This window comes from Bos grunniens, chromosome 10, assembly GCF_055505025.1.
Source record: "Bos grunniens cultivar Pamir isolate PY7600 chromosome 10, Bosgru_T2T1.0, whole genome shotgun sequence".
Classification (NCBI taxonomy): Eukaryota; Metazoa; Chordata; class Mammalia; order Artiodactyla; family Bovidae; genus Bos; species Bos grunniens.
Window position 1 is genome coordinate 40487201 of NC_141174.1, and position 24594 is coordinate 40511794.

A 24594-nucleotide genomic window follows, 5' to 3' on the forward strand; every position below is an offset into this window, starting at 1 on the left:
TTTTCTGTCCTCACTTGGGCCATTATGGCCATATTGCAGTCTCTTTATTCGCCACTAGTTGGCATCAGCCAAACTCATGGCAGAGACTTTAAATACTCTCCATTGACTCACAATCCCAGTCTCAGTTCTTTCTCCACACTTTCAATAGATAGACTCAGACCAGGCACAATTTCTTTAGATTTCTGTCCTATGCTTCATGAGTAATCACTCATTTGCGATCTTTTCTGTCTCTGTCTGTGAAACAGAGGCTTCCTATTCATTGCTAGAATTCATCTTTTCTTCTCTGTATCTAATTCCACTTCTTACTGTCTCTGTTAATCTCTTGCTCCATAAACCCTTCCCTTATTCTGGTATTTTCAACATAATTTTAATACTGTCTTCCTCCACACTAAAAAAAAAAAAAAAAAATTAAGGGAAAAAAAAAAAGATTTTTTCAAACTTGTTGCTTTCCTAAAATGATGTTTTTTCTCCTCCTTCCCTTCAATGTCAAGCCAAAATCTTGGCTCCTCTTCTTTGTCCTTTTTTATTCCAGTGATCTTTTTTTTTTTTTTTTTTGACCTCACAACCTTGACACTGCTATTTGGCTCCTTTCTGAAATTTCTACTTTTCCTGTCATTATTGTTTTCTGGTTCTCATCTTTGACTACTTTTCTCTTTTAAATATACACTTTCCTTCAGCAAATTAATTTATTTTCCTGGTGGCAAGTATCTCCCTAATAGATGACTCAAGTATATTTGTGGGCTTCCTTGGTGGCTTAGATGTTAAAGAGTCTGCCCACAATGGGGAAGACATGGGTTGGATCCCTGGTGTGGGAAGATCCCCTGGAGGAGGAAATGACAACCCACTCCAGTATTCTGGAGCATCCCGTGGACCGAGGAGCCTGGTGGGCTACAGTCCATGGGGTTGCAAAGAGTTAGACACAACTGAGCAGCTAAGCACGCACACACAACCTCCTTAACACAGTTCCAGGTCTGCATTCCCAGTGCTTCTCGATCAGTTCTGTAACAGCCTTCAACACCTCAGCCAGTTGTGTAGAATGTATAAAGTCAAGCCTGCTTTCCACTGTAAACTACTGTCTTTTAATTCTACTTACTGTAGCACCTTACTCACAATTAACTTCTGTTGGAGCCTTGCAGCCATCCTAATCTTCCTGCACTCTTTCTCATGTTTCTTTCTTTGGCCTCTAGTCAGTTTCTAGTTGGTTCTACTTCTGCAGAAGTTAACTCTTTCCTTCTGATACAAATGCTACATCAAAACTTCAAAGCTTCCCATAGGAACTATTGTACAATAAATCTCCTCTCTGATTTTCTCTCTTTGTACAGTGCTGTCGGATTATTTTATTAAAGCCTGACTCAAGTACCACTACAACCTTCATTGATTCCGCACTGCCTTTCAAACTAAGACCATATTCCAGTATGTAAATCATTGTCTTCACACTTTGGCCCATCCTATTTTAACAACCTTACTTCCCGTGTGTCTGATCATTACATGGATTTCAATCTTTAGGTTATCATTTCAGATTCCCAAGACTCAGCAATGGAGTGACATAGACTTATAAACTAGGCTTCCCAAAGAAATACCTCCCACTATCATGAGGACTAAGAATTACATACCACCCAGAAGAAAAACTGAGAAATAGGCAAATTCACTGTGGCACCTCTTACTGCCCTTTCTGTATCTTTCACCAAGCTTGATAACTACATGAGGCTATCAAATCCATAGCCTTTAAAAAGGCTACTAGATAAGAAGTCTTTGAATGGGAACAGGAGGCCCTTTCTGGGATCTTATTTTAAAATGAGGGATCTCAAGACCCTGAGTCCCTCTAGGTTACAGGTGTCCAGAGTTATTTCAGATATAATAATACTGTCAATTAAGGTCAATCAAAGTACATTTTAATCTCCATATCACCATAAATTATGAAAACGGATAGACATACTTTCACCAAATTTGGAAGATATTCTTATCAAAGGCTAAATCAAGTATATGTTTTAAATATTGGGAAAGATTTACTTTGGGGGCCCCTGAAAAACACCTCAAAGAAATCGATATTATCTTTCTAATAAGTAACCTGATATACAAGAGACCATCATGACTGCAGACTCAGAGAGTCTTGATATGGAGAGAGGACAGTGACCTCAAATATGAGCTGGCATTTAAAAGTTGTAGGGTCAATATTCCAGGTAGATTTGTAGTTGTACTGCTCATTACACTGTTACCTGTTTATACTATGCACTGTAGTTTGCAGCAACAATACACATAATTATATAAATCATTGTTATCACTTTGTGTGTATTGCTGTGCACTTTACTTATCATGTTCTATGCATCATTTTAATTTAGGTCCTAAAACTATTTCATGTGATTATTATCACTGACGACTTTCAGATGAGAAGACTGAAGGTCATTGTCTTAGTCCACGTTCAGTTCAGTTCAGTTGCTCAGTCATGTCTGATGCTTTGAGACCCCATGAACTGCAACACACCAGGCCTCCTTGTCCATCACCAATTCCTGGAGTCCACCCAAACCTATATCCATCATGTTGGTGATGCCATCCAGCCATCTCATCCTCTGTTGTCCCCTTCTCCTGTCCTCAATCTTTCCCAGCATCAGGGCCTTTTCAAATGAGTCAGCTCTCTGCATCACGTGGCCAAAGTATTGGAGTTTCAGCTTCAACATCAGTCCCTCCGATGAACACCCAGGACTGATCTCCTTTAGGATGGACTGGTTGGATCTCCTTGCAGTCCAAGGGACTCTCAAGAGTCTTCTCCAACACCACAGTTCAAAAGCATCAATTCTTTGGCGCTCAGCTTTCTTCACAGTCCAACTCTCACATCCATACATGACCACTGGAAAAACCATAGCCTTGACTAGACGAACCTTTGTTGACAAAGTAATGTCTCTGCTTCTAAATGTGCTGTCTAGGTTGGTCATACTTTCCTTCAAAGGAGCAAGCGTCTTTTAATTTCATGGCTGCAATCACCATCTGCAGTGATTTTGGAGCCCAGAAAAATAAAGTCTGACACCGTTTCCACTGTTTCCCCATCTATTTCCCATAAAGTGATGGGACCAGATGCCATGATCTTCGTTTTCTGAATGTTGAGCTTTAAGCCAACTTTTTCACTCTCCTCTTTCACTTTCATCAAGAGGCTCTTTAGCTCTTCTTCACTTTCTACCTTAAGGGTGGTGTCATCTGCATATCTGAGGTTATTGATATTTCTGCCTGCAATCTTGATTCCAGCTTGTGCTTCCTCCAGCCCAGCGTTTCTCATGATGTACTCTGCATATAAGTTAAATAAGCAGGGTGACTATATACAGCCTTGACGTACTCCTTTTCCTATTTGGAACCAGTCTGTTGTTCCATGTCCAGTTCTAACTGTTGCTTCCTGACCTGCATACAGATTTCTCAAGAGGCAGGTCAGGTGGTCTGGTATTCCCATGTCTTTCAGAATTTCCCACAGTTTATTGTGATCCACACACTCAAAGGCTTTGGCATAGTCAATAAAGCAGAAATAGATGTTTTTCTGGAACTCTCTTGCTTGTTCGATGTAGGCTGCTATAATAAAAATCACAGTCTCAGTAGTTTATAAAACAACAGAAATTTGCTCTCAGTTCTGGAGATTGGGAAGTCCCAGATCAAGGTGCCAGCATGGGCAGGTTCTAGTGGAGGCCCTCCTCCTGGTTCATAGCCAGCCCCTAGTTTGTCCTCCTATGGTGGGGGTGTGAGGGGTCTCTCTGGATCCTCTTATTTATTTATTTTTAATGTGAACCCTCTTTTATTAGAACACCCATCTCATTCATTAGGGCTTCAGCTTCGTAATTTAAGTACCTCACATCATTAGGGCTTCAGCTTCGTAATTTAAGTACCTCACAAAGAACCCACCTGCTAATAGGCATACAATAGGATTTCACCATTTGAATTTGGGGTAGGGAGGTCACAAACATTCAGACCATAGCAGTCATAAAGATTAAGAAACTTGTTCAAGGTTGCGCAGCTAGTCAATGATGGGACCAAGACCAAGTCTAAAACTAAAGAGCTCTTCTTTTCCAAACCTCTTGTCTGTCCCAGAAACAGTCTGTCTTAGCTTTACACCCTTCTCAGGCTCATTGCTTGCAAAATCCCATCGACAGAGGAGCCTGGCAGGCTACAGTCCATGGAGTCACAAAGAGTCAGACTTGGCTGAACACCCACATGTGTGTACACACACACACACACACACACAGGCTCAGTCACTCAAGACTTGCCCTTCTTCCCTCCTCCAGGTTCTGCATATCTTCCACAGTTTATCTGCAAAGCCAGATAAGACCAACCACAAGATAAAATATGTGTGTCATTTGTAAAATTAAAAAAATTAATTAGCAGCTTATTAAGGGTAGCTTTATCAAATCATAACTCATAGTAAACATTTGATAGGATTATTAATGTCATTGTGATATTTTGTATTTAAATATTCTGCTTCATAAAATATGATGAATAGATCATCTTTCAGGGTTAATTTAAGATAATGTCAAAGCTTTTAGTTACATGGTTTTAAGTCACGTATTTCTCAAGAATATGTCTGTTATGAAACTTGGGGTTCAGCTCTGTTTATAAATTGCTTATAGTTTCTTGGATGGGAACAAAAGGCTGTTTAAATAAAAGATCGAGCTACGTCTGTAAGGCTTCAAATTGCAGTTCTAAAGCTTCTGCAGGTAAATCATGTGTTTATAGCCTGTTATTTTTCCCCCATACAGCAACATGCTCACAGATGGTGATATGAGTGATTGTCCCAATGATCCAAGCTTTCTTTTTTCTCTGGTGAATAAAGGCAACACCAATCCCTACCCGCAGAAATTTTTGACATCACCATGGCTACTTGAAGGGCAGTTGTTCATGGTCTGGCTCTTAACCCATCAATGATAAACCCAAACCCTCTTCCCCAGACAGAATTCCTTTCATGCTACAGTATCACCACTGTGTCTGGTTCCCTGAGAAGCTATTTTCATAACTAGTCAGAGAGGACACTAGTAGAATGACTCTTCTCATGGAAAGAGGTGGTTTTGACTGGTTAGAATCCACTCTGCCCTTGAGAAAGCTCTCTTAATAAGTGCTTGAGGGTGAGCAGAAGGCAATGGCACCCCACTCCAGTACTCTTGCCTGGAAAATCCCATGGATGGAGGAGCCTGGTAGGCTGCAGTCCATGGGGTCGTGAAGAGTCGGACACGACTGAGCAACTTCACTTTCACTTTTCACTTTCATGCATTGGAGGAGGAAATGGCAACCCACTCCAGTGTTCTTGCCTAGAGAATCCCAGGGACAGCGGGGCCTGGTGGGCTGCCGTCTATGGAGTCGCACAGAGTCGGACACAACTGAAACGACTTAGCAGCAGCAGCAGCAGCAGCAGCAGCAGAGGGTCACACAGAACCTGATTATACTCACATGCTACACTTCTGTTTTGTCTGTAGCTATTCAACAAATGAAGCCAAATGTAATTGGGCAGCTTAATTACAAGTAGTAAAAATATAAAGACACCAACATCTGCTGACAGTCTCTAAATTGTGTTTCTATGCTTAATAATTGTGATTATTGCATATATTTGTATAATTTAAAATAATTAAGATCATGGTATAATCAATGCATATGAATTTATTACATTTTATATCAAATAAGAAACTGAAGCGATTTTATATTTATTTAATAAAACAGATATTATTCTAATCCCCTTATTCACTGCTTTCAAATATCCCACTAGCTAGGATTACACTTCAGTAGTTTAAGTAGTTGTTAGAATGCCTTGGAGAATTTTAGTGCCTAAGTTCTACCCACCAAGGCTCTGGTGTAATCAGTATAAAATGGAACCCAGGTATGGGTGTACATGTATTTTGGGTTTCCCTGATGACTCAAATGGTAAAGAATCTGCCTGCAGTGCAGGAGACCTGGGTTTAGTCCCTGGGTCAAGAAGATCTCATGGAGAAGGGAATGGCTACCCACTCCAGGATACTTGCCTGGAGAATTCCATGGATGGAGGAGTCTGGCAGGCTACAGTCCACGGGGTTATAAAGAGTTGGATATGACTGAGTGGGAAATGACTGAATTGGACATGGCTAACACTTTCACACCTTCACTTTCCGCTCTTCTAAACCTATTCAGAGGCTTCTTTTTGCCAAGCCTCACATCTTCACCTAACAGTCTGTTCATTAAGATTTCCATTCAAAAAGGTAAATTTGCCTACACTTACATATAGATGTTATTCAGAGGTGAGATAGTCTTGAACCATTATTAAACTTTCCTTTTCATTTTACTTTGCAAAAGTCAACTTACTACTTATGCCTCAGTTTTTTACATCTGTGAAACAGGTATGCTATTTTGTATGAATAATTCCGGTTGACTTATGTTGTAGAATTGCTTCCAAGCAGTAGAGGGAAGTATTGACCTGGGTATTTCTAGAACACGGCAGTGCAGAGAATTGAAGTAACTTCTGGCACCTGGGCAAATGGGAAATCCCATCAACATTTTTTCCCTCCTCATCAGTTCATAAAAGCTCCTCAGTTCTTTAATTTGCATTGGAAATCTAGCTTTCAGGGTTCCAGGCTTGAAACTAAATAGGGCTTTCTCTAAGTGTTAGGAGATATATCACTGTCTAGAGTTCTTTTGAGGTTTCCCAGGTAGGTGAGTGGGTAAAGAATCTACCTGCAATGCAGGAGACATGGGTTTGATCCCTGGGTTGGAAAGATCCCCTGGAGGAGGGCATGTGACCCACACCAGTATTCTTACCTGGAGAATCCCGTGGACAGAGGAGCCTGTTTGGCTATAGTCCATAGGCTGCAAAGAATCAGATGTGACTGAGTACACACACACACACACACACACACACACACACACACACACACACACACTCACAGAGTTCTTTCGAGAGGTAGAATTTTCTTTTTCCATCAAGCTTCTGGCTAGTTTTTCACTTCCCTTCTTTATCTCATGTATTACTTTATTCTCTACTTCTTTTGCAAAGAAAGTGTAAAAATTATAAGTAGGAGAAAACATGAGGACTGACCAGGGGAATATCTTTATCTTGGAATGGATTTAGCATAAAAGATCCTACATGAGACCTACATAGATTTTCTCTAACATCTTGAGAATGAGACACCATTCTGTCTTTGTACTTTACAAGTTCAGAGTTGTTTGAGATGTAGGGTCTAGTTCAAAAACTAGATCTATATTTTCACTAGATACATTGGATCAAGCTTGTCCCTTCCTCTGAAAGTTAGGAGGATGGTGTAGTCAGCAGAGGGTGCCTGGAAATTGTTAACAGCAGTAACATAATGAACTGGTTACCCAGGGTCAAGGAGCTGTATATGAGTTATTTAAAAAGCCAGTATGTGATGCAGCAGCAAAAATTGAATTATATCACTTAAATTATAATAATTGACAAAGCAATTAGCAAGCTGTTCATAAAGCCCAAAGTAGCCGAACATTATAAATTGTGGCACCACCTGCTGGCTGGAGGACTTTTTTGTTTCCGTTTTTCTTACTATATGCTTCATTTATATCATTATTTCTCCAGCAGCAATCAGGCATCTGGCAGTAGATGCTCCTGTCACTGCATTGCCTTCTTGGCCATCAGTTACTCTGGTTCAAAGATCAGAAGGTAATTTTGGCTTTTAGCTAGCTGAACTTGGATTGAAATAAAGAAAACATGTCCCCCTCTTTCCTCAGTATTTAGTATCCATACTAACAACAATTTCAATATTTACCCAGAGACAGATGAAATAATGAGCCTAGCAAATCTGTGCCAAACACATATTTCAGCAGTGACTGTAAAAAGACATCACACTTATCACATTCAGCTCTGTTCCCAAAATACATTTTTTGACAGAAGACAAATTAGACCATCGCACTGCATGGTGATGGGACTCATCTCTCTACAAGGATTTGATTAAATGCCTTTGACCCGTGTCATTGACCACAGAAAGGAGAGAGAGAACATAAATAAATTCTGTGATTTAAAAGTATATACTACAGAAAGTGGGCTTCTCTGGAAATCTGGAACATGCAGCCGCACGGTCTGTGCACTGTGTTTTGTCCTGCTCCCAAATGAAAGGGCTTCCTGGGATAAAGTCACATGGAAAGAAAGAAAGGTGCTACCCTCCCACCTCTGGCCTGAGGTGTGAATGGAAGAAAATTGATATGAGATGGAGAAATCTAAAGGCTATGTGGTAATTAGTAAAATCTATGACCCAAACCACTTGAAGATGACAGGAGCATGTCACATCATCTTTGAGAGATGGTTCCCTTCTGCCCAAATGAATGGAATATCTTTTGCAGCAAGTTTCCAAATCCATTTGAACCATAAAAATGTTCACTGGTTCATGAAATGTCTCTTGACACCACCTCCATGTATCACTGCCGTCCCTGCCTTCCACCATTCCTGAGTCCTGTGACCCAAACTGTTAGGTCAAAGACACTACATGTGTCCATTGATTTTTGAGGATTGTTTTCCTCAAACTGTATTCTCACTGTGATTTCCCCATAAAAACTGAGATAAATAGAAATGAAAAAGAAGGGCTCACTGTGACCTCCTCCTACCTGTCCACCTAACCTCATTTTTGTTTAAAACCAGGCCTCATTTTGTGTTTCTATCTGGACACATGATACAAAATATCAGTAAAATCAGTAATTATATTTATGGTTGTATTCACGTACCTTTGGAGCCGATTCAATTTTTTTCTGCCTTGAATTCTATTTTATTGACTATACGGTTTGTTATACTTGCTTTCTTCAAGTAATATAATACAAAAATCTGCACTAACTAGATTTTTGGAACTCATATTGTATGCCGGATATCTTAGAGAAGCTTGATCTTTAGTGATATCTTGTGATGAATTCTGAGATAAAGCTCTAATATCCTTCTGCTTATACATCTGTTTAGGGGGAAAATGTTTTTCTTTTATATGTTGATTTTCTTTGAAATGATATATACCTGAGTTACCATCCATCATATTCATTCCAAGTGTAAACTCTTTTTTTGTAAGAATGAAAAGTAAAGCAAGTAGAACCACACCAGATCCCCATAAATCTGTTGCTCATAGAAAATATGAGGTTGTCATTCTGGTGAACTCAAAAGAGGATGGACTTTGGATTTTTCCAACTGATCTGTCATTCACAAGCGAGATGGCCTTGGGCAAGTTGAAGTTCCCATATATTTAAAATGGGGATAGTAAATAATATTTGTAGACTTTTTGTTAAGATAAAATAAATCATCTTTGCTTGATTCTTGCGACTTGCTAAGTGCTTAATGAAGAAAGTAAATGTCTTATAAATTGATATCAAGGGGTAAGAATTGCTTAATGAAGAGCTAGCTCTTCATTATGTAGGGGCCCCTGACCAGGGCAGGATACCAAGAACCATCCTAACTGTAGATCATTACAGATGTTTTTCAGACTCAAGCTTTCTCATATATGAATATCCTTTACGTTGGAAGATGCTGCCCAGATAGGGAAGCTGGAGCCTCTCCTGGTCCTACTTTTATTTCAGAGACGCATCTGTGCTCTGTTTACAGATGTCCACAGACTAGTTTGGGCTTCCCAGGTGATGCTAGTGGTAAAGTACCCACCTGCTAAGGCAGGTGATGTCAGAGACTCGGCTCAATCCCTAGTTCTTTCCCACTCAAGAATACTGGAGTGGGTTGCCATTTCCTTCTCTAGGGGATCTTCCCAACCCAGGGATCAAATCCATTGTCTCCTGCATTGCAGGTGATTTCTTGCATGGCAGGCAGATTCTTTGCAGACTGATTCACCAGGGAAGCCCTTTCTTTCACATGACCGTGCAGAAATCAGATCCGTCTCATTCTAGCTAGAAAGCCTGGGCTTTAGGCATAGGTTCATTTTTATTTCTTTGCATCCCCTGCTAACTGCCTGTGGAAGAGAACCCTGGGTCATCAGGGACCATGAAATAAAGAATGAAATGGGAGCATCACAGGGAAAAATAAACAAAATGGCAGTCACAAAACAAATTGAAAGTGTTCAGCATTTAGCTGTATCTGCACCTTTCCATCATGCTGACATACACACGCATACACGCTTACAAACATGCACATGTACAGTCTATGTCTGTGGGGCCTGTGTGTGGGTTTGGCTTCTTCTAAAGACAAACTGAAATCTTCCTGTTATGGTGTCAATCTTAGGAGAAGTTCCATAACTAAAATAATGCCACTGGGCAGCAAAAATGCATTAATTTAGTCACAGACTGCACACACGAGTTTTGCAGTCTTGTAAGTTACCACAAAATTGCTATGCCTCCATTGTTGTTTCCCATATATGCAAGTATGATAGAAATGCAAGATTTTGGTCCATTCTGTATAATTTAGAGTATTTGATAAGCAGAGGGAGAGCATAATGCTTAAAAGTTTAATTATGTCTGTCAAAGGTCCATGTATCAAACTGTTTTTCAACATGCCTTAATAGTTTTAAATGTCCAGAAAGGCAATTTTCTAGCTCTGGATTAATGCAGATGTTACATAAAATTGAGAGTTTTTGTGGAAAACTTCCCAAGTTGTTAAAGCCTCAAAAGCCTCCTTTGAAGACGTCTTCAGATAACCCATGTCCCTGGCATCACTGACCCACAAACATTCACACAGAAAACAATGGCAGATACTTTCTGGTTAATTCAGAAATCTAATCCAGTCCATTCAGATGAGAAGCAGAGGCCCAGTAAAAGCTTTTTGCAATGTAACAATTGATTATTATTGATAAAGCACTACCCTCAGCTCCAACCAACCAAATTACGACATCCTCAAACAATAGCACAGGATAGTCTTTATTGTTATCTTATAAGTGAGGAGAATGAGATTTAAGGAAGTCAAGGAACTAATCCAAAGTCATCAAGTTAAGAGGTGACAGAACTGTGTCTAAAACCCTATGCTGCAGCCTGGATGGAAGGAAGTTTGGGGCAGAATGGATATACGTATGTGTATGGTTAGGGCTTCCCAGGTGGCTCAGTTGTAAAGAATCTGCCTGCCAATGCAGGAGACCCGAATTTGATCCCTGGTTTGGGAAGATCCCCCAGAGAAGGGAGTGGCAACCCATGGCAGTATTCTTGCCTGGAAAATCCCAAGGACAGAGGAGCCTTGTGGGCTGCAGCCCAAGAGGGTTGCAAAGAGTAGAACACGACTGAATGACTGAGCACACACATATGTATGACCAAGTCCCTTCAGTATTCACCTAAAATGCTGTGCTTCAGTTGTGTCCAGTTCTTTGCAACCTCATGGACTGTAGCCTGCCAGGCTTTTCTGTCCATGGAATTCTCCAGGCAAAAATACTGGAGTGGGTTGCCATGCCCTCCTCCAGGGGATCTTCTCAATCCAGGAATCGAACCAGGGTCTCCTGCATTGCAGGCAGATTCTTAACCAGCTGAGTTACCAGGGAATCGGCTATACCCCAATGCAAAATAAACAGTTTAAAAAAATAAACAAAACCCCATGCCACCAGCCTCCACATCCTACTGTTTCCCACTCACGAAGATGTAACCTGTCTAACCTTTTCCGCTTGTCGTGTGCCGTGCACTGTGCTAGTCCTGTGATCACAGGGTCTCCAAAGCTCAACTTGAGAAATAAATCCATGTGTCCAAACCTGCTCAGCACACCCAGGCTGGTAGTGATTCTAGTCAGGATTGAGGGAGCAGACCAAGGGCCTTGGGTCATTTTGCTCATACTTGCTGGGAAGGAAAACATGCATGTGTGATGTTGGTGGAGGCGGAGATGGAGGTGCGGTGCATACTAAATTATTCAAGTGTTGGCAGCTGTGTAGAGATGGCATAAACTTGAGTTGACTATCCTTGGGGGAAACAGCAGCGTCTTTTCTTACATCTGTAGGTGTGCGTGCGCTCACATACACACACACACACACACACACACACAAACTTACATCATACCCCTATGAGTAACAGGTCAAGGCCTAGACAGTTCCACCTATGTTTTGAATATGGCATCTTTTCCTTTCATTTCTTCTTGGACTCAGAGATAAACCAAACATCATTCAGCATAATTTAATGTCTTAGTGATATAAGCAAAAGGCTGAAAGACCCCCATCCTTACATTTTCTGCTACTTCACCTTCATCCCATTCCCAAGCCCCAGCTAACAATAGCCAATTTTTTCTTTATATCTAAGGGGAAGTCTGTCCTAGAAAGGACTGCTCCAGCCACCTCCTAGTGAAGAAGCCCGTGCATCTCGGGGGAGCCCAGTAGGAACATCAGTTCTCAGTTCCCATCGCAAAAGTATTAGCCCTTGGCAGCTAAATGCAAAACCTTCTGCTGCTCCTGCTGTGGTCCTGCAACCTCCTACCCTAAGAGATAGTGCATTGCTGGCAGGATCAGCCAGATTTGCCCTTTCCTCAGAGTTGAAAATGAGACTTTGCTGTCCATCTTTGTCTTCTGTGCACCTGCTTATCAGAATCACAGACCTCTCCTCCCACCTTCTGAATTCTTCCAAGGAGTCTCCCAGCATACCAACTGGCTGGGGCCTGTGGCTGGCCAGCTGCTTCTGTCCCCCAACACCGACCCCCACTGGAGTGGCCCTGAGTTGTCCCCATTGTCCCACAGTGCAGGCCACCCCCTGTCTCCCTTGCAAGGGAAGAGCTCAGCGCAAGCACGGTGTTCATTCCACCCCATGGCAAGGGCATTGGGAAACCTGTGCTGCTCTATTATGGTTAACACTCTGATAGAAAAGTTGGGGATTCAGAGAGCCAATAAACAAGACCCTTTTGCCCTCCCGAGATGGAAAACAACACAGAATTGCAGGCATCAGACAGATAAACATCAAAATAGCAGCTTTATTTTTGATGAAGCTAATTAGAGAATGTAAGAGGGCTTTGATGTGCCACCCAACAGGCACCCTACACTGCCCTCTAAATTGAACGTGTCTCCCTAACAGCACCCACCACACACACAGGCACACAGAGAATGCTGTGAGCACGTATGTGCGTCTGCTCAGACAGGCGGCTCAGAACAAAAGAGGAGGGAGTTGCCTGGGCATGCTCAGATTTGTCCTCCAGTTTTCCTAGTCACTTCACAGAGCCCGCATGAGTCCGTTAGAGGCTCCCCATAACCCTTCTCTTTGTGGAGGGGAATGAAATTCCCTGTGCTGTATGGCAGTGGTCCACAAATTTGGTTATATTCACAGAAGACAATTGTTCCATGGACCAGGGGAGGAGGGGATGGTTTGGAGATGACTCAAGCCCATTTGTAGCACATATTATTTCTGTTATTATTACATCAGCTCATCTTCAGGCATTAGATCCTGGAGGTTGGGAATCCCTGCCTTATGGGAAAAAGAAGAGTGAGGAGTAAGGGCTTGCTCCTCTCAGGAGAAACTGTCTCCTTCCTGTTATCTGAGCCTGGGAAGACACAGTAACCAGGCAGACATGTGGATGGAGTGTGGGATTACGGTGGCTCCGAGTGACTGTTTGCATGAGAAGTAGGGGTTAGCCAGGAGGAAGAAAAGAAGTCAGGCCTTGCATAAACTAGAGGTATGGTGTGGAAGAGCTAACGTGAAGGGAAGAGAAGGAGCCATACATGTTCTCTTCCGCCCCTATTCCTTGGTTGGCCCCAAGTCGAATGTCTTCTCTTTAGCAGGTAGGTCATCCAGCATCTTCATTCTTTACCTGTTTAGTAAGAATAAGAACATGAGTGTTAAGTATGCCCAACGATGTTTAGGAACACTGAGGAGGTAGCAAAAAGGGTAAGACTTAAAGCAGTAGGCACATTCTGCAGAACCACTGGCCCAGACTTCCATAAAGATTGATATCATACATTAAAGACCTATACAGATGCTGTGGGACTGTTGGGAAAATATGAAGATTGGCTGTATATTAGCTCATCATAGAGTATCAAGGTTAAATTTCCAACATATGGTGATTGTATTTATGGTTATCTAGGTAGTATCCTTATTTTGGGGCTTCCCAGCTGGCTCAGTGGTAAAGAATCCACTTGTCATTGTGGAAGACACAGGAGATAGGGGTTCAATCCCTGGGTTGGGAAGATCCCCTAGAGTAGGAATTGGCAACCTACTCCAGTATTCTTGCCTAGAGAATCCCATGAACAGAGGAGTCTGGTGGGGAGTCTATAGGGTCACGGAGTTGGATATGACTGAGCAACTGAGCAGACACACACACACACACATCCTTATTCTTAGGAGATACATGTGGAAAAACTTAGGAGTCAGGATTTCTAACTAACTTTCAAATAGTCCAGCAACAAAAGCAAAAATAGTCCTTATATGTATGTATGCATGTGTGAATGCACACACACACACACACACATAAAGAAAGAGAAAAGGAAAAAGAAAGTAACTGTGGCAAGATGAGAATAATTGGTGACTTGAGGCAAAGGTTATAAACCTGTTCATTGCTCATCATCTTATTCTTGCAACTTTTCTGTAGATTTGAAATTTTAAAAATAAGTTGTGGAAAGTGGGAAAGAAGTACTAGAAATGCTGATGGGCCAGAGGAAAGGTGAGGTGGGATATTATTGCCAGGTGATCAAAGTCTCAAGGAGCAGGGAAGTCGGGGTCAGGATGGCAGTGCACAAAGGACTTCGATCTAACCAGAGACCGTACAGAGTCAGAGAAAAGGAGTTGGGTAGGGAAGTAGTAGGATTCCAGTGGGGAGCTGGGCAGCCTGAGAGGTGAATCTTGACCTTTTATCACTGTTTCCTGGGGCCAGAAGTTTATGAAAGTGTAACCCTGGGCAGCCACATTATGTACTCTGAGCCTCAAAGGAGAACTTTCCCATATCAAAATTTAAATATGTACACAATGGCCAGTTTTATCCCTTTGCCTTAAAATTTTTTCCCATCTCACACCATCAGATCCCAGAGAAGCACCTTTGAGTTTGTTTGTCTTTTCCTAAATCCATCAAGTAACATGCCTTCATGTTAGGTTTTAGAATCGTTTTGTGACTGTGGTGGCACCAGAGAAACCTTTGCTAAATTTAGCCTTGTTGCTAATTAGGAACAGAAGACATGTTAAGCTTCAGGCTTAAATACAGAACTTGGCAGGCTACCAAAATATGGAATCAAATCGTCATTTCAGGCTGCGGGAAAATCCAAGGCTGAATGATTCTGGTGGGTAACCTCATATATTGTCATTTTCATCTTCCAGGCCTCCTAAACTGTGCAGGCATCTGCATACACACACACACACACACACACACACACACACACACATCATTGTTGACTGTCCTACTCAGCCTCCAGAATTCCCCATGCCTCCTTTTCTAAATAAAAAGGCAGTGGATTCCAGGGATAGAAGCAGGGTTAGAGAAAGAGTGTCTATGTTGACTTTATACTGGAAGCTATTATTGTATGGAGTGCCGTGTATAATGACATGCCATTCCCATTGAGAAGAGGCACTGACCACATTCTCAGTTACGCTACTGCAAGAGTTACATTATTCCTGTTGCCATATTTACATCCCTTCAGATCCAGACAGCGACTGCAACCACAATAGCTACACTCATCCTCTAATCCAAGCATAAAGTAGGTCTTTCAAGTCAGGCTTTAGGCATCTACACAGCTGTATCTAATGCTACAGTGCTGCCAGTATTTAAGGGAAAAAGGGAGCAGTGCCTGAGATATTTGTCACTCCAGGGTCTCTATCGTTTAACCAAAATAACTTGAAAAGGGTGTTGTTCTCATCTCCTAGAGTCATGTGCATTTCCCCAGGGTGTTAGGGGGATCTTGGAACTGTCACTTTCTACCCTTCCTTCCTCCTTCCTAGATCTTACCATATTAGAATGATGATGGGAAAACTAACTAGGGAAATAGAATGGAGAAGAAAAGAGAAGTTAGGCAATAGAATAAAGAGAAATCGCAGTTATTGCCACTGTCTTGTATTTTTCTGCCCTTCCGCCCAGGCAACTAGCTCTTCTGGGTTCTCAGGTAGGACGCTCCTTATATTTGTTGACTGAGGCCGGAAGCTGGCTGGGCCCAGACTGGCTTTTGGTCCCTACTGCAGAAGTGCCGTTCCAACTGGGTTTCTAAGTGCCGAGATGGAGCAAGAAAAAGGCAGTGTGCTGAAGCCAGGCTTGCCACTCCCATGTTGTTCTCAAGTATGTCTATGGAGGAGTATTTATCATAAAGGAAGAAAACAGTAATAGCCCAGAACTGTCTGTTTGTTCAACTCCAACTTGAATGATACCAAAGATTAAATCTTGGTTTCCAATTGTTTTATGCCAAGGCTGTTATATTTAAGGTCCAAATATGTGCACCATATGTCATAATGTAGCTTGACAATTACCTCAACAAGCAGTGTCAGACAGATGGTAAACATTACTACCAGGCATACGTACATTTAGAATTAGACATTTAAATAAATTCAGGCCTGTCTTAAGCTTATTAAAAGGATTTGGGTCTGTAAAACCATTTCAGGCATCTGCATATGTTAAAGTGTCTTTTGCATCCTGAACAGATTTGGTTTGATTCAGGCACCTTCCAGCTACAGATGGCAAGTGACATGCGTTTTCTTTGAGCCCAGTACCTGCAATTAGGCCAATAATAGCAATTAAGCAGAATGTAAAGAGATTGAAAGTTCAGTTCTTAGTATCGCAACCATGCATTCCTGCCTATGAAATGACAGAAAATCCTCTGCAGGGAACATCACCAACCTCTCTTAAAAGCCCTGAACTTCAGAGAGAGAGATTAGAAAGCTACAAAGATACCTGCCTCAGGACCAAGTCAAAATCTCTCTGGTTTAAACCTCAGGCTACAGCAAGCTTTTGACATGAATCTCACAAACTGAAAATAAAGGTTAGCATTCCTTGAGAGAATTGAAAGAAGTCTTCAGATGAATGTGTTTTAAGATATTTTCCCCCCATAACTATATAAAAGCCCTCTTTACAGTCTCTTCTTCTAGGAGGTTTTGAATCCTATTTGGTGTTGCAAAAAGCTTCAGTATGGTTTGTGATAAGAAACTAAATGAGGCTGGGAATGAGGTCCTGGAATTTATTAAGTTGCAAGTGTAGCCAAAGCTGCACTCTGAGAGGGTGGCCTCATGGAGTGGATTGATCTTTGGAAGCCCCTGTGTACTGGCCATGCATGCAGTTCACTGCTAAAATTATTTCTCTGCTTAGAATAGCTTCTTCGCTCCACTTTAAAAAAGAAGCAACAGTCTATGTGCATAGTGCCTGATAAATCATAGGAGTTCAATAATTTGAAAAGAAAGGGAGGAAGGGAGGACAGAAGGGAGGGAAGAAGAAATGAGAGACAAATCAAGACTTCAAACGCACGTGTAATCTTAGGAATCTTAGCCAATTGAGAAGAAAACCTAAAACTGTGGTTTAGTACACAGATGCTGATACCTGGCCTTTCTGAGCTCATATCCTGATTCCCCTTCTTAATAGTTGTGTGTCTTTGTCACATTTCTTGACGTTTTGGAGTCTTGGTTTACTCATCTGTAAAAGGGGGTAATAGTCATCTCTTTCGGGAGGATTAAATAACACAGCGTATGTATTATATTCAGAACACTAGTACTGTGTGTTGGTTATTTTTATTTTGGGAGACAGAGCTCAAACCTATTTTTTTTTCCTTTCTTTCAGACAGACTTAGAGGGTTCAATACAATTGTCCTCCTTTTTAGGTCTACTTCGTAGATCAAGTTATTATCCTGGACAGCTCCTGACTTGAGTGAAAGAACTCTCTTACCCTGTGTGTTTTGTAATGCTTCCACACCAGTGCATTTAGCACTGGGGCTAAATCCTAGTTTCAGAGCTACAGATTTTTTATGGGTATATGAGGAGGAATATTCTAAATTCTAGTGTGCCTGTGTGTGTGTGTGTGTGTGTGTGTGTGTGTGTGTGTGTGTATGAGGGTAACAAAAGCAGAATCTCTAAACCCTAGGGATGGCCAAATGGAGACCTTTGTCCCACTTACTCAGATTAGCTCTAGAAGCATATGGAGCAGCTTTTGGAAGAACACCTGTTCTATCCCCCTTAATAAAGACAGATTGGCTTAGTGGCTTAATTATCAAGCCCTCTTGTCCATTATTCTATTGTCTCCTGTTGCCAGCCTCTTCTAGGAATCTGTATTGTCTTTCTCTGTTCTATTTACATTTGTTTCAAATTTTTTGGACTCTGTATTCTCTATTGCCCAATAAGTAATCCCAAGTTCCCTGATATGACATTGAAGCCCTCCAAAATAGAGCCCCTCCATCCTGGTACTCTTAATTAAAAAAAAAAAAGCTGTTTGACATCCCTTAAACTTTGTAGGTGCTAATACATTTCTCTCCCTTTTGTCATACTGTTTCTTTGGCCATATCCTCCCCTACTCCTTTAAAGCAGGTGAAAGTAACTGCTGAAATGCTTTTCACTATTTTGGGCTTATTTGCCCTTTGGGTTTCCCAAGTGTCTCAGTAGTAAAGAACCCACCTGCAGTGCAGGAGACCTGGGTTTGATCCCTGGTTGGGAAGATTCCCTGGAGAAGGAAATAGTAACCCACTCCAGTATTCTTGCTTGGGGAATCTCATGGAGAGAGGAGTCTGGAGGGCTACAGTCTGTAGGGTCACGAAAGAGTTGGCCATGACTTAGCAACTAAGCAACCACAAAAATTTGACCTTTACCCCAGTGGTTCTCAAGTGTTTCTGCTGAGTGAGGAACTAGTTCATCACCAGGGCACTAGTGGGAAATGCAAATATTCAGGCCATTTCTAAACTAAATAAGAAACTCTGGAAGTGGGGCACAGCAAGATGTACACTTCAGGTGAATCCAGTGCGTGCAAAATTTTGAGATCTACACCTTAGCCCATCATTTGAAATGCATTGCTCTCCTCTTTGATTGCAAAACAGTTTGTTCTTTTTTCTTTTCGTTATCTTTGTGTCTTCTTGATGGAGAACATGTCTTTCTTTCCTTTCCCTTGATAAATACTTAAGATGGAGATTCTCTAATCCATTGTTGTATCTCCCAACCTGGCCCATAGTAGACTCTCACAAGTCTATGAAATTGATTCCCTTCAAAACATACTTCTTGAGCATTAAACATACGTCAGCCTCCAGCCTCCTTTGAAAAGACAAAGGAGCAGTTCATCATGGGAACTGAAGGAGTTTACAATCTAATTGGATGTCAAGAGCTGCATATATGTGATGATTAGAGAGAAGCATAAAGTGGTCAGAATGCAGAGTATTATCATGAGGTGCAGATGGACAAGCCCAGGAAACCAGGAAGAAGAGAGACTGCTGGCTGGCTTGATGGGGGCTGCTGCTGCTGCTAAGTCACTTCAGTCATGTCCAACTCTGTGCAACCCCATAGATGGCAGCCCACCAGCCTCCCCTGTCGCTGGGATTCTCCAGGCAAGAATACTGGAGTGGGTTGCCATTTCCTTCTCCAATGCATGAAAGTAAAAAGTGAAAGTGAATTCGCTCAGTCGTGTCTGACTCTTCGAGACCCCATGGACTGGACACCCCATGGACACCAGGCTCCTCCATCCATGGAATTCTCCTGGCAAGAGTACTGGAGTGGGGTGCCATTGTCTTCTCCCTTGATGGGGCCTACTCACAAGCAATGGAGCTCAAGCTAGGCCTAAAGGGCAGAGGGTATCAGTGGGCCAAGACGAATAAAGATTCATTTCCTTGAATGAGATCAGGGAGATTCATCTACAAACCTCACACAATCCTCTGACACCACTTTCCATATGGCACTTAGTTCTTAGAGGGCTGAATCAGATCCATAAATACTTTATTTTTATGACTCAGATTAATGTGATATTAATACCTTGCTAGAATTAACCAAGTACATTATAATCTAATTTATGAGAGGAAAATCTGGGTGTATAATAAGTATTCACAGTACCACCTTCTGAAAGAATGCCAACATGTACTGCTTCCAATTTCCTTAGGTTTTAAACGGTACCCATGAAACCACCTCTTCAGTTACACATGGCCGATGTGTGAGCACCTACTTTGTAATGAAACATCCATCTTCCTTCGGAGCTGCCCTGGGGCAAATGGTAGAGGAGGTGGAGTCAGTTTGGGATATTCTTCCACCGTTGCTAGAGATTTCTTTAACATCAGTTTAGTCTGTATCCCTGGGCTATCCAAAGATCACCGCTGTGGGACTACATGCTGAAAATGCATCAACTTCCAGATTTATGGTCTGCAATTTTAGAGATAGAAAGTGCCTTAGAAGTCATCTCACAACCTCCTTCATCTTTACAGTTGAAAGGGCAGGTGCCCAGACTCATAACATGGTTTTACCAAAGCTGCACAGTTGACAAGTTGTCTAACCTCTCCTGCCTCTCAGATTAGTTTCCTCTCCCCTCAGCCAATTTTATTAGGTTGCCCCTATATCTTGACATTGGGCTTCCCTGGTGGCTCAGATGGTAAAGAATCCACCTGCAATGTGGTAGACTTGGGTTCAATCCCTGGGTTGGGAAGATCCCCTGGAGGAGGGCATGGCAACACACTCCAGTATTCTTGCCTGGAGAATCCCCAAGGACAGAGATGCCTAGCAGGTTACAGTCTATGGGGTTGCAAAGAATCAGATGTGACTGAGCGACTAGGCACAGCATGGCACAGAGTATCTTGACATTATGGTCTCCTTACCTTCCACCCACCTGGCCTGAGACATATCACTTCAGAGACTTACGTATGAGCCATTAAGTCAACAATGCTGACTTGTGTTAAGATAAATACCTAAGTAGGTTTCCTAGATCAAGTTTTTTGGAGGAGGTTAGAGAGGAAAATGAGAGAATTGAGTAGGGCTCCAATTCAAATAAACCTAAAACCCGATTTTAATGTTGAGGAGGTATGCTGTATGACAGGTGGGAGGAGGAGGTGATTGAAAGCAAGAATGCCTGCACACCTTCAGGCTACACCACAGGCCACCCATGGGCCCCAAGGACCGTCGCATCTGAAATACGTATTATCATTTAGAATTAAGCCACCTGTCCTGGGCAAGGAGTTTCAATCAAGAAAACTTTAATTCATATTTTCTGTTAAATTATTTAACATTATCAAATGTTTGAGATTAGGCATACTGCCCCACTTTTTCCCTTTGAATCTGACCCTGTTATTAGGTTCCAGCTAACGTTTATGTGGGGCTTCCCAGGTGGCTCAGCAGTAAAGAATTCACCTTCCAGTGCGGGAGACATGGATTCAATCCCTGGATCAGAAAGATCCCCTGGAGAAGGAAATGGCAACCTGCTCCAGCATTCTTGCCTGAAAAATTCCATGACAGAGGAGCCTCGTAGGCTATAGTCCCTGGGGCTATGACTTAATGACTAAACAAGTCTAAATAACAACAGCAACAACAACAGCAAAACATTTATCTGGCTTTAAGTCAGGATTCTGAAACTTAAATGCTGATGATATGTTAAATACTGATGCATATGCTGATCACCACTTAACTTGCTATATACACAATCACTTATTAATAGTTGTGGTCACAGGGTATCAGGCAGTGGTTAGCATCAGGATCGCTGCACAGTACAACTCCAAGGGGGGCCATTGATGTTGCAAACCCTGTACCTCTCAGACGCTGCATATGGTACACTCTACGACTGAGCCAAATGTAATCTGTATAGCGGTCAGCAGTGGCTCAGGTTAGTGTTCTTTATTTCTCTTGCGTATGTGTACATGATTGAGCAAGTACCATCCATACATCCATCACTCCCAGCGTCCACACAGTTAAACCATCAACAGCAGGCGGATCCAGCAGGCAGTGAGTGTGGAGGGTCAGATGCCAAACACTGTGTGGTCCTGGCAGATGGGCAGAGCACAAATCTTTATGTGGGATCATCAAGCAGGTAGACATGCCAACAGGTAGCATCAGGAGACACTGGCATTTCTGGGGTTCAGGGGAAAGGATTCCCATCCCTTGGGCAGAGGCCCCGGGATAAAATGACAGGAAATATTCCTAGAAGGCTAAGAGTACTGGGAAGGTTACCAAGTTGGGCACTTTGATACAAAAGAATGAGACAAAGATTTTGCCAGAACTAGGGTACAAGGTGGGAAACTGATCTGAGAAATAGAGACAGAAGCTCAATTAGAGAACTGGGTCCTGTGGTCTTAAAGAACTAGCAGCTATGGGGATTTTATTCAGAGTCACTTGAATGTTGAAGGAGAACTCTTTAAATCATTGTGATTAAGATAGGGTTGATGCTAGAACCTGAGATAGGGCTTAGTCTGTGGGTGGGAGGAATGTGTCCCCAGCAGCAAGAAGCGGCAGGCCGTGGGAGCAGGAACCAAAGTAGGCCTTGACAGATGTCTTCTTCATTGTCATTTGCCAGTGATGCATAAAATGCGATGTCATTACCCCCAGGAGGTAGTACATTCTAAAATGTCAATAGCTTCAGGAAAAGTATAGATAAAATTCATGGATGAGAGACCCAGAGTGTGGGTTATTAATAGAAACTAAAAAGTTTTAAGGCATACAGTTAACCTTTGGGTAGATATCAGGGAATGACAATCGTTTCCCTCTGGAAGAAAAAAAAAATGGTGCCATAGTCTGAGGTAGAACACAAGGCAGAATGGACCAAAGGGCCGTGAGCTACATGATAGCGTCTGCTACTTATAGTCCACTTCTGTGTGTGAATCAAGATATATAAGCACATATACATACTCTGGCTCAGTTTTCAAGCAACCTTAATACTAATCTCTGTTACTGTTACACCCTAATTTTCTTACGGAGAGTACCTAATTATCTCCAGTCCTGAATGAGCAGAGGTTTACAGCTTCACTTTCTGTGGGCCTCAAGAACTGCTTCTAGCCTCAGGCATGAGTAGAAGTGAGCCAAATATATAATCCAGGAAAACAGATGAACCTAAAATTCCGTTAGCAAGGTGACAGGTAGTGAAGGGATAAGTCTGCAGCAGAAGCTTGGCCAGATGGAATGAGCAGGTTCAAGAAGTGAATCCAAGATAGATTCCCAGGCAATAGAAGGGGTGTGTGTGTGTGTGTGTGTGTGTGTGCGCGCGCATCTGTGTTTAGTACTTGAAGCATCTTAAGCCAAGCTCAGCTCTTAAAGAGTACTGAAACAATTAGATTAGTAAGACCCACAAGTGATGTTCTCTGTAGCTTCTATTTTGTTTAGACCCGTATTTACACATTGTGTTGCTCACTCTTTGTTGCTGAATGAATAAGTAAATATTTACACTGCTACCTCAAACGGGTGTTTGTTCTTCATCTGTTTCAACAAACTGGAGAAAGCTCCAAGGTGTTGACCACTTGAATGATAATTCATGCTGGTGGATGTGGCTTCATCATAGAGACTGAGTTTGTAGAAGGGAAAAGTACACCTTTTCACTGTCTGCATTTGTCCAGGAGTCATTCCTAAAGGCCTTGTTACCGGCATGACAGAGCTGTGGGAGACCCGAGGAGACTCTAGACACTCAGGTTGCATTGGAAGCACACTCAGGTTCTCTGCTTCCAGGGAACCCTGAGAGAGAATTCTCTTTCCAGGCTTCTTCTGTGTTGTCTCCTGGGGGCAGGAGATCCTTGACGGAACTCCAGGAGGTGAGGGCCACAGGGCTATTCTATCTACACTCTGTCTTTGGGTGATCTCCTCCAGTTGTAGGGCTTTTTGTATCTTTTGTCAGCCACACCCACATTCATCTCCAGTCCAGCCCTCTCTTCCAAGTGCCAGACTCTACTTTCTAACATCACCAAATGCATTATATGCAAACCGAACTCATACCTACTTTCTAAATCGTTTTCCACCTGCAGCAGTTTTCCCATTTCAAGTGGATGGTCTCTCCATTTTCCAGTTATTCAGGTCAAACACTTCAGTATCAGCTTGCTTCGTCTCTCTCACACACAGCTTCTAACCCATCAGAAGATCATTATAGCTCTACCTTTAAAACATGTCCAGAATCTAACTGCTTCTACCAAGACCTCCCCATCTCTTGCCTGTAACTGGTAACTCAATAGCCTCCTAACTGGTCTCCCTTCTTCTCTCCTTTTCCACCACCTCAGTCTTTTCTCGATAGTTTCAAAATCTTCCAATGGATCCCCATTTTACTCAAAGTCATTTGACAATTGTCAGAAATTCTGCTTCTTAAAGTGTGGGCCATTCAGCAGCAGCACCAGAGGCAACTAGGAACTGGAGATACAGCATCTCAGGCCCTACCCCACATCAAGTAAATAATGGCTGTTCATTTTCACAAGATCCCAGCTGATTAACATGCACCTGAAATTTTGATAAGCACTACTCTACAAGATCCCATATTATCTGGACTCATATTATTCTTTGACCTTATCTCCTACCCCTCACCCATCCCTCTGCAGTCGTGCTAGAAGGGTCCACACTGTTCTCTTGGACTTTCTCAAACGTGGTGGCGTGCTCCTGACTTCCTCGCTGAGTGTTTTTTCTACCTAAAATGATCTGCCTCCAAACATCAGTATCACCAGTTATTTCACCTCCTTCAAGCCTCTGCCCAGACATTACCTTCTCCAAGAGGCCTACAGATCTACCCTATACTAAAACTGATAACTGCTCTTCTCCCACAATTCTCAGTCACCCTTATCTGGCTTTTATCTTTTATTTCCTAACCCTTATTACCTTTTAATACTACCATATTCTACAATTGACTTACTATGTCTGTTTTCATCATCTGTCTTCCCGCTGCCTCCTGTTCTGAATGTC